At 35.4% G+C, this 12,002-nt stretch overlaps 1 protein-coding gene across 1 annotated transcript in view; it reads left to right on the top strand.

Annotated features, from left to right (window-relative positions):
- Positions 1–6,310: 6,310 nt before the first annotated feature.
- The window catches only part of LOC145680460 (uncharacterized), a 45,554-nt gene continuing 39,862 nt past the window's right edge, over positions 6,311–12,002 (top strand). The window contains exon 1 of the mRNA XM_081751022.1: positions 6,311–6,404. The gene's annotated coding sequence lies outside the window, so the exon portion shown is untranslated. The remainder of the gene's footprint in view (positions 6,405–12,002) is intronic.

The raw sequence follows: 12,002 nt of genomic DNA, 5'->3' as shown, positions 1-12,002 counted from the left end.
TGTTCCCAGGAACACTTTATTCACATTAGACAAGAATTTTATGCCAGAATTTTTCGCGTCTATTGAATGTGCCTTTCGAAGAAATGCTTGTCCGATTGGTCTTGGGAGCATCTGCTTCGTTAATGAATCAAACAGCTCAAATGTACTGCAAAGTCCTAATCATCGCTCTTCTAATCTCGTTATGAACTGAAATGAATATTGATAAACGCAAGGTCGCTTTTAATGTTTTCAGCTCCGCAAGCGTCCAAGGCTTCTTAAATAAATTTGGTTTCTTCGGGTTCAAACAGCTCACAGTCGGTATGTGAAATTAAAATACATCTACTTATATACACAGGCGGGCCCCCCTTGACGCTCACGTATAAACTGGATAAAATGTATTTCAATCCTGCTTTACACTGGATAAAGGTGCAAACTATGGTTTCGCCCCTCCCTTGATCATATCCTGGACCCGCCATTGTTTTACAAATAATGCGCCAAGTATCTGTGAATAAAGAATAAATATACTCAGAGAAGTAAATAAACATTTCTGGCATAAGCACATAATAAAACCTGCCTAGCGAAATTGAACAGGATTCGCAAATATTTCCGTTAAAGATTTCAAAGTTAACCAAGATAGCTCTTTGCTTAGCAAAATAAATAAGGTACATACATATAGGCTAATAGACATAGTGAGATAAAATGAAATGTTGTATATAGGCCTAACGTATTCAGTTATATTATTTATTTATGCTACGAATTAATACACATTAAACAAACAAACAAAAAAAAACCTACATACGATTTCAAAGGCCAAGACAAAAAGTAGATGCTATGCACTTTTCAGTGCTCCTCCCTCTACTTTTGGCTCCATTTTGATCTATTTTGTATATTATGCTCCTTGTTCCTGTCTCTAGAGCAGCTAGAGAATGCATTATTGGTATTTGGAGATAATTATGTAAATCGCAGTTCGTTCAAAAACTCGCACAGTATCTAGGACCTTACATGGTGCTGGACTAAAGAGTAAACGTGTAGGGTAACAAGAAAACGAAGACCTTCATATATCTAACCTCTCAAGAATGTCTAAAACAGTTTTAAACACTGCATTACGGAACTTGAAAATTTCCGTTAAAAAGTGTATTTTAACATCCTTTGTTCGCAACACAAGTTCCGCCTAGAATTTAACACATTTTATTTTACCTTTAAATTCATTGGATCGTGAAATATTTTCCTTTAAAATAAATTTCCGTTTAATAAGGGGCCTGTTGAAGGCAATTTTTATTGTATTAAACCTATATTAAAAACCCTTATGTTCTTTTTTAAAAGAAAATAAATCCAGTTGAAATTACTTTTTGTATCCAATTTTCTTCTACCGTAACATTGTCCGTCTCAAAGAGCAATAATTTACAATGTATAATATTGATACTTTAATAAAGTGATTTGAGCAAGGAATAAATGGGAAGGTAAAGTTATCGAAAACGTAACTGAAGACTTAGTAGGGAATTTACGTTTCGAGAGACAGAGGTGTGTATGAAAGCAACACAAGTTTATATTTAAATACTCTCATATTTAGAACTCAAAAGATTGTTCATATTTTTAAAAAGGTTGTTCATTTCTTCCCGAAATATATTTTTCAACGGTTTCTTTGGGATGAGCTCTTTCAAGACGACCCGCTCGGAAGAGTAATGCTCCCGGAAATACGTTTCTTTTTCGCGCGCTACTCTAGCCAGCTATTTGCGCGCTATTCTAGCCAGCTGTTTTAAGTTGTCACAAAATGTATATAATAGGGATCAAGGTGGAACAAAACGAGCCCTGTGGGGCTTCTAATCTGTTCCTACTACTACTACTACTACTACTACTACTTATCTGCACAAATGTAAGTAAATCACTATTTTGAGTATTATTTTCATCTTATTTTAATAAAAAAAGTGTTATGAAAATTTTAAAAAATAAAAAAAAAAAACTTTACTTGGGCCGGGTTTAAACCCACGCGAAAAGCGATATTCGTTACTAGCACGTTTGGCCACGACAGCAGCAAGCGTTTGATTTCTGCTATTTGAATGCTACATGGCAAGAAATGGATAACGCCAACTAATCAGAACTGCGTATTTCTTTCGTACTTCCGGGAGCATTACTCTCCCGAGCTAGTCCTCTGTCAAGTATGCAAAAAGAAAGCTACATGTAGGCTGTTTCATAGTTGCATAAAGTTCTTATCAGACTTGAAACTGTTATGAAAATATACGAAGGCAAAAAAAAAAAAAAAAAAAAAAAAAAAGTTGCTGAAGTTTGAGCTTTTGCTGTCGAACAAAATAGAAATGTCCTTTTCTGAACTTGTTTAGCATACACTTTGCAAAATATATTTTCATCTTGAATTGTTAACGTCTCTCAACTTCAATCCATTGCTTCAGAAGATTTTTCGGGCCCATTTATCTGTAGTGCGACACCTTTATCCAATTTTTGTCAATTTTTGTCCATCCAAGAAAAAAATATACCATTCAAATTATTAAAGGAGGGCCATTTACAAATTTCGACCACTTCGATCACGTGTACTGCAATATCATCAAATTTGAATTTTAACTAGCTCAGAAATTTTGTCTACCCAAGAAAACAATTGTACCATTTAAATTAACAAAGGAAGGCAATTTAAAAGTTTCGACCACTTCGGTCACCTGTAGTGAGATATGTTCAAAATTGAATTTTAACTAGCTAACAACGAACAGACATGAACGTGCCATCCGGACATCCGAATCAAACCTAGTCTATTCGATAAACATAAAGATATGTTCATGCACAAAAAATTACGTGCCACGGATAACGGAGTAAGTTCCTGTGGCCCATTAACCCTGTTGGTATAAAGAAAATCGCAGTGAAACAGCTATTGCATCAAAACTGTTCATTAGAAAACCATGGCTTATATAGTTCATTCTCTTCAGCATGAAACAAGCTTTCCAGAGGTGTTGGGTATTGGGGCCCATAATGCATTTGAACAGGTGAAAGAATGTTAGAAAAATTCCCTCCAGAAATCACTCCCATCAACTTTGGACCCCTCTGGAGTGGCCCCGGGTAAAAGTAGACAATCTAAATGTATCTTGAAAAATAGTATAGGGGATAAGAAATGTGTGTACCAAGTTTTGTACTGATAGACAGAGGGAGAAGTGTATATTGTTATACCTGTATACTTCGATCACATCTAGTGCGACATTTTCAAATTTGAATTTTAACTAGCTCAGAATTTTTTTCCATTTTTGTCTACCCAAGAAAAACATTGTACCATTCAAATAAACGAGGGAGGTCCATTTAAATTTTCGGCCACTTCGATCACCTGTAGTGCGACATTTTCAAATTTGAATTTTAATAAGCTCAGAATTTTGCCCAGTTTCCTTACATTTTCGTACCATTCAAATTAACAAAAGAGGGCCACTTCAAAACTTTGGAAACTTCTATCACCAATAGTGTGACATCTTTAAATTCGAATTCTACCTAGTTTAGAACTTTCCCTTTTTTGTAGATTTTTGTACCATCAAGATAGCTGAAATTCGAATTTGAAAATGTCTCACTACAGGTAATTTCAGTGGCCAAATTTTAAATGACCGGCCCTGGTTTATTTCAATGGTACAGAATTTATTCTTGGTGGTACAAAAATGTTTTAAAATTTGACTCAATTCTGAGCTAATTAAAATTCGAATTTTAAGATGTCGCACTCCAGGTGATTGAACTGGCTGAAATTTTGAAATGGTCCTTCCTCGTTTATTTGAATGGTACAATTTTTTTCTTGGGTGGACAAAAAAATTCGACAAAATTCTGAGGTAGTTAAAATTGGAATTTGAAGATGTCACACTACAACTAAATGGACCCAGATTTTTCTTTTGGCATTCTTATACTGCCACAAGACCACACAATTTCAAATCCACACACAACAGTAGCAACTTTAACTTCTGAGATGGATAACGTGGAAATTTTGTTGTAGGTGATTTGACACAGTTATTAATATCTTCTTCCAAAAAGGTGACAGTCACGCATCATTGCCGGGAGGATGAATCACTCAAACTTTTGTTATTCTCCTTTCACAAGACCTTGGAAGATATTCTAAACCGACAACAATCAACCATTTTTAAGATCTTGAGTCTAATTTATATTAGAAACTTGAAATTCCATTTATAAGGAAAGTTGTTGGACGTTAAAAATTATCAATTTAATCGTTCCTTTAGATATGCATTTATATGCAGTAACGACATAAACATGCACTAACCTCCGAAATATGCAAATATATGCACTATAAAACTCTGCTATTTTACCCCCAAAACACCTGAAACGGATTTCTGTTTAAAGAGCATATCAATATCACATCAGGAAAAAAACATGCAAATATGCAACAATCCGAAGTCTAGTTATTAATAATACAATTTTCTGTAACAAATATCATACGAATAATGTATTTCGTTTGGTTTGGAAGTTTGCGAGATAAGCAAAATGAATGTAAATATGCTTTAGATTAGTTGGCGTAGGTACGTCCCTTGTAACCACAAAATCCATCTGAGGATCAAACTTAGGATCTCTCAAACCGAAGATCAAGGTCCTACGATTTTATTCCATTTTTATCCCGACTAAGAAACTCTCGCAAAAAAAAAAAAAAAAAAAAAGCACCAATTTATGAAATAAACATACGGAGTACAGAGTGACTTAGTGAGAGCACTTACCTCTGATGCTAAATGTCGATTCAATCCGTCCTAAGCTTGCGGTGGAAACATGTTTGCGGGTTTCCATTATCTTAATAACACTAATTCTTCCATTATCATCATTTGTGTTTATGATCTATCTGCTTTAGCCCACAGGCCATAAAAGCGGGAATTTATTATCTTGTTTATTCATAAAGGTTAAGGGAGACGATGATGTGTGTGTGTGTGTGTGTGTATGTGTATTACTGTATTTTAACATGTTAATTAGTAATAAGTACCTTAAATTCAGAACTTTCATTCATAAGAAATTAAGTAATTACTATAATTTCAAACATATGCAGTAGCCAAGCTATATTTTAGATTTTAAATACACCCACTAAACATTCTTCACCTCCATTGATCAACATAGAGAAACTCGCAAAGAAGGCTCCTTCTGAATTTCTGTTACATTTCACAAAATATTTTTTACCGTAAAAACATCGAAATTAAAAAGCTATTTGTGAGACAACATACAGAACAAAATTATTACAAAAGTTTTTACAATTATTATTAGAAATAAATGCTGTCCAGTGGCGTATTTACGATTTTGTTTCGGGAGGGGCTTTGCTAACTTTCGGGGGGGGGGGCTTTGCCTGGAAATGTGAAAATTCTGCAAGATATTTCATTTACTTTACTATACTAAGTAAGATTTCGGGGGGGTTTAAGCCCGGAAGCCACCCCCTAAATACGCCACTGGCTGTCACCTATTTCGAACATTAAAAAAAGATTTTCATTTATATTCAATAGTGTCTAAAGAAGGTTATGTTAGATATCCGAAACCGTTACATATTATAATTTAAAATACAGTGGGTTTTAAGCTTTGGTCAGTGCTTTTTATTAAAATAATAAATCCAAAGCCATAAATAGTCTTGCTATTTAAAAAAAAAAAAAGAAAAGAAAGAAGTTTCTAACGTATTGAAATTTCATTTCTTATCGATAGTTGTAGGCCCTAAATAATTGTACGCTTCCATAACTGTTCTCCGAGTGGACCTGTATATAACCAAAGGTAGTATAAACTTGACCTTGTCAACTTTAAAAGAAAGTCCAAAATATGTCTCTTGAAAACAGCTTTTATTTGTAAAAGAATACATAAGGATCGCTTTTGGCTGATACAATGGTCTGTCCAAGAAGCTTCATAAAACTTTAGTGTAGCATAACAACAAAAGCTGCTGCTCTTGTGTGTTAAAAGAAAAAAGTCTTGGTAAAGTGAATGTAGGAGGAGCCAAATTCTATTTCGCCCCGGGCGCTGTAATCTCTACCTATGGCTCTGCCAGGGATTTGCAGTGCAAAATTTAGGAACCTCTATTATCTTATAACCTATACTTATAAGATTTTTTTTTTTTTTAAGAGACTGTTTGAGGTTAGGGTACAGATTTAATATACAGATCCATACATAAATTAATTACATATCTACTTCTTTTCCTCATAAGCATGTCTTTTCATGCAGAGCGTTCGAATTTTAAAAAATGTATTATGCTTAAATTTACTATACCGTAACGATTATCTCAAAGGAAAACGGAACTTGTATGTTGCGTTGACGCTAACCGCTACGGAAAGAGGTGCTAGGTATTTGGAAATTCCCTCTCGCGAAATATTAAAGTTTGTAAACAACATGGATATAATGATAAATGCGAGTTACTTAGCTTGCAACTCTGATTGGCATGTTTTTGTTTAATGTTTATGTTTCAAGGATAAATATTTGGAAATTTTGTGGTAAATATCGGATTTTGTTAATTACTTGACATATATGCTATCAAAGATCATAAAAATAAGGAAGAAAACGTTATGTTAAAGTTAATAATATTGTTTGGTGAATGTGTAGTTTTTAACGTTTTTGTATTTACTAAGAATTCTTAAACTTTGCATATTTTATGCTAATCGTAGATTTATAATACATTAATATACTGTAGACGTGTAGAGGATAAACAGATTTGTGGAATCTTTCCTCGTGTAGTTCTGCGAGTTGTGCACTTTATAAAGTTGCGACTTCCTTCAAATATCCTAATCTATTTATTGATAGTTAAATTAATATACCTTACTCACAATTAGTCTTGTTTCATTTCCTTAACTTTAGTTGCAATTCTAATTCACAAATATTTGTAAATAACCTGCCTTGCTTATTCTTCACCAAGTATGGGTCCATATTGTATTTCTGCACAAACGTAGCACTTTTCAAATGTTCGGTATTGCGAACTGAGTGATTCAAAAATAACGAAAACAGTGACAATATGGCAGAAAAACTACAGTGCTAGAACACGAACAAACCTATAAACACTAAGCAACTAGTACTAGGTGACCAATGTAAAGCACAAATGCTATATAACTGACTCAGGGCAGAAAGCAACGGGGGAACGCGAGAGGGAACAGGCGCATGGCTGATTATAGCATAAACGAGGATAGTAAAAAAAAAAAAAATCATAGCATAAAGACACTATTAGGTTGCGTGTGGCACATCATTGCGGTATTTCTACGATCACACTATCTTCGTTAGTTACTAAGTTGGGTTAACTGCTGGGCTTGTGTATAGCCCGCTCCCCCCAGTTCTTTGTCACCGGAACTGAAAGAGTCACTACTACTACTACTACTTATATCGAGAACAGAACCCAACCAACCCCTGCGGGGCTTCTAACCCGTTACTACTACTACGACTACCACTTATGGGTGATTCCACGAAAAAGGGAAATTTTCTGTCACGGGCATTTCTTCAAACTACTACTAGAAAGAATCACCTCATTTTTATTTTGTTTGGTAGTAACCGTCACAAAGTAGATATGCCATGTATAACAGTTCTCAAATATAACACGAAACATACGTAAAAAATTAATTATTACCCAATTTCTCAACACCGTGGGCTGTCACAGACTACAGTTGACTGATTTTAATCAATAAATTACAACTGAAGTCGCAAATCAAACATCATTTAATGGTAATTAAATGGAAGAGAACACTTCAATCTTTCGGTTTTGTGGAAAGTAAACCTTTATAACGATTATTTTCGAAAGCTTGACTACGCTTCGTTTCTGTCACCTCTATTTCGTCTCAACTCCATGGCAATAGAAAAAAATATCATTGCTCTCAACAGATAGCATAGACGTCCACATTGGCAACACCCACAAGAAGACAAGGCAGGCATGTTCGACTGAAGAACAGAAAAAGTTGTGTGCATGTGTTAAAAGCTATAGGAAAAATATTTTTGTGTGTGGAAAGCAGGTGCGTATATTAATTGATACTCAACACCATGGTATTTATTACTGAATGTATTTGTATGGTATATATCTTCTTTCCCTTGAGGAACTTACGCCTTAACGTAGAAAATTCGTACACAATTACTCACATGTACTGGTTAAAAAGTGGGCCGGTAAAGATAAATTATATTCGATTTTCTCAACTCCATGGTTCTCAACTCCATGTCCATCTGAAAACTAAGGAATCCACGGTGTTGAGACAAGTTCACGGAGTTGATAATCCTATAGTGTTTGTTATGCCCATGCTCTTCCAAATATTTGTTCTTTAAATATATTGGTAGAAATAAAGCTCGTTTATGGTCTAGTGACTAGTATGCTCGCCTTTCGTGCGTGGTTCTGGGTTTGTTTCCCGGTGGAAGCTCAAATATTAATGGTGTTTACTTCGCACAGTGAGGCAATTGAAAAACTCATTTGAGTAGAGATGTACTGAAACCTGATCAGGCAGACCATCGCAACGGTCGTAGGAGCCGACACGCTGACCACGTGTCATTCACACTCAAAGGCCGGCTGGTGAGTCCTAGCCCATTTAAGGAGTGTTTCGCGGAAGTTCAGATTTGGGGCTGTCAGGTAGCCGGAGGTAAAACTTCAGTAAAGTAAAGATGGATGGCATCTGTTTTTAACCTATTGAAGTCTCAATCTTACGATCAACTAATTGTTTTCTTTTCAGGGATTGTCGAAGAGTCTCAGGGCAATATACGGACAGTCAATTTTATGACGCGGATCGGGAGGAATTTCTCCTGGCCTACTAAACCTGACGTTTAAAAAGCGTTGGCAGTTGTCATTCTGTGTAGACTAGAACAGCCCTTCCCTGTTTCCTCAAGACATTTCCTTCATTGGAGTGGAGAATGAGGGCTACTTAACAAAGAACATTGAATTATCCAAAGAAAACAGAAATGATGAGTGCCTTACACTGTCATTTAGTGTGTATTATACATGGCGTTTCAAAACAATATCGACAACGTTTGGGAGGTGATTCCTAACACCAAGATAAGATAAAAAGTATAGACCAATCTGGGTGCACAAATGCTTTTTTTCGCAGTTATAGGCTGCCGAAAACATTTAAAAAAAAAAAAAAAAAAAAAAAACTTTAAAGGTCCATAGCATAAAACTATGGGACCTACAGTAGTCGGGTCAAGACTTCACTTAGGAACTAGTATGTGCGCTATCCAAATATCCATGTTTCAGAATCTTGCGGTACTTCCACAACAACTTTTATAGAAGTAGTTGATGAGTACTTCATATTATACGCCCGTAGCCAAACTCCCTCTATAAAAATTGCTTCGTGAGTACCTCAGGATTCTGAAACATATTTTTGGATAGTGCACATATTAGTTTCTAAGTGAAGTCGTGACCGGACTACGGCAGGTCTCACAGTTTTGGAGCTATGGACCTTTAAAGTTCATTTTTTTCATGTTTTCGGCAGCCTATAACTCCGAAATGAAGCATTTGTGCACACAGTTGTCTATACTTTTCGTCTTATCTTGGTGTCAGGAATCAGCTCCCAAACGATGTGTGTATTGTTTTGAAACACCTTGTATATATACCAAATATACAAATACACTTACCAAATGTTGAAAAGTATTGCACTTTCGACGTGTTGACTTGATCACACAGAGAAGACAGACGGTTTACATAAGCTCAGAAAACAAATGAAGTAGACAATAGACAGGCTTAGTGACTACTTCATCTGTTTCGTAAGCTTATGTGAGAAGTTTGTCCTCTCCATATGATAGGCAACATATTGAAAGCGCAATAATTTTTCAATATTCGATAAGTGTATGTGTATTTCTTTTTTTCTTATTTACGTCACATATTCATATATATAAACACATATTCACACATTCATATTCATATATATAAACTCATTAGATATATTTTCATATGTTTGCAGTATTTTCTGGAGTATTTTTGTATAACAAATTACGTGTCATCTAGTTTGTTAGAATTTTATTCAACATAAGGAGAATAATTCTAACTTACAAAAAGTATTGGAAAATTATTTCATTTTTATGTAAATTATAAGCTTAATCACTTATAAACCAAAACTTATCACCCAGATGTATCACGTTTCTCAACTCCACAGCAATTTTCAACTCCGTGTTAACTAATCTCAACTCCGTGACCTATGGTCTCAACTCCGTGGGTGCTGAAAAGTTTATTATTTTTTATTTACTACACCAATAACGATTCAGCTCTGCTGAACACCTAATTAACATGTACTTAGTAGTAGTAAGTGCATATGATATTTTTATCGAAATAGGCGACCATCAACGGAACAAAAATTTTCCAAGTGAAAATTTCCCTTTTTCGTGGAATCACCCTTATACTAAATCTTCCTTACCGCAAGATTTACATTTTAAATCTTTATAACATGCGATTCCGATTCATTATGAACTAGTGTGAATCGTTAGCATCACTATGATTCGTTAAAAATCACTGGGGGAAGCGGGCTCCCAACTCCAATCCAACTGCTATATCGCCAGACCAATTTTAGGAAATTTACCGGGTCAATTGGAGAATTTATGTAAGTTTGTGAGGAAGAATGAGTGAAAGTCAGGTAAGGGGAACAGTAAAAGTTAAGAAAATGATTGTTTTTTATGTTATAAGCGGCACTGTATGTGGAGGCGGATGGACTATTTCGCGGAGAGGTGGACTTGTTTTAATATACGGATCCATAGATTGTAAAAGGGGCCAGAAAAATTTGGGTAAGTCTTTAATTTGCCCATTTCATATCGAGAACAGATCCCTTCTAACCCGTTCCTCCTCCTCGTACTACTACTATTACTTCTTATATTATGGATCCGTATAGTAAAACTACACGCCTAATAACGTAATCTAACGTAACGTAAACCAAATATAACCGAATGCAGTACATTTTGATGTTTTTTTCGATTTTCAAATTGGTCCGGCGATACAGCAGTAATGCCACTCAGATAGTAAATTTGAAACACTGACTCATGCTGTTTTGTAAGTTTACCTAATACAATTCCACTGCGCGCCTTCAGAGAGACCAAGATTAAAGTTAATTTTTCTCCGTAATTAGTCATCATACAGTGATAACTACTATTGCCTTTTTCATTTTTTGGTGCTTAAATTTCGTATTATTCTATGAATTTTCCCGTAAATTTTGAATTTTAATATTGGGTGGGTGGCACCTGCGGAACTTAACCAAAAGGTACTATGCAAGAACCAGTAACCAAATGAGTGGACGGAAATTTTTACTTTCAAAGTGCTGACATATCCGCAAAATGCTGACATGGTAATCCTACATAAAACCCCATCCATTGTGTGTGGAACGGCTTCGCTTATGCAATATTACATGATAAATGACATACACTGTGCGTTATGGTTTTCTAGTAGCGTAGCGTTAAGTTTCGCAAGGGGTAGACATACTGAAAGTCTTCTTTCTGCTACTTATAAATCTCAGCTATTAGAGCTAGAATTCAATTTACAATTATTTAAACATTTATCACACAAAGAAAGAAAAAAGTTTTTATTATCGTTACAAGGCTGATTCATAAGTCTTGCAATATTCTGGTACATAACATACTTGTATTTATTACAGTAGTGAAAGGAAGTTCACGTTGAAAATATAGCCCATCGTTTTAGAATGTCTTTAGCCAGCTTTCTGCCAGTTTCTTAATTCAACGTCAATACCACAGTTTGCTCTTAGGGGCAAAGCAGTCAGACACTAATGTTTACACCTCGTGCCAGATGGTGAAATAACTTGATTTCAGGAAATGTTCCATGGACCGAAGCAGATAGTAATCCCAAGAGACAAAGTCAGCATTATATGCTGTGTGTGGCATCAGTTCGATGCTATCAGATTCCAGCATTTTTTTACTGCGTTTTTCGAGTCGAGTGTGATTTTACGCTCTCCTGTGTATTGCAGCTGGGCACGCTTTCGGTTCACCAATGCAGGATATATTTCGGGTAGTGCAGCATTCACTCCAGGTATTCGGAATAAATATCAGCATTGATAGATAGTATGACCGTTTGGAACGAACTCGAAGTGAATTACCTCCTCATAGTTCAACCACACACCCAACATGACTTGATATGATAA

This window comes from Thermobia domestica, chromosome 3 (genome assembly GCF_964235325.1).
Source record: "Thermobia domestica chromosome 3, izTheDome1.hap1.1, whole genome shotgun sequence".
In the NCBI taxonomy this organism is placed as follows: Eukaryota; Metazoa; Arthropoda; class Insecta; order Zygentoma; family Lepismatidae; genus Thermobia; species Thermobia domestica.
This window is presented reverse-complemented; position numbering and strand designations above follow the sequence as displayed.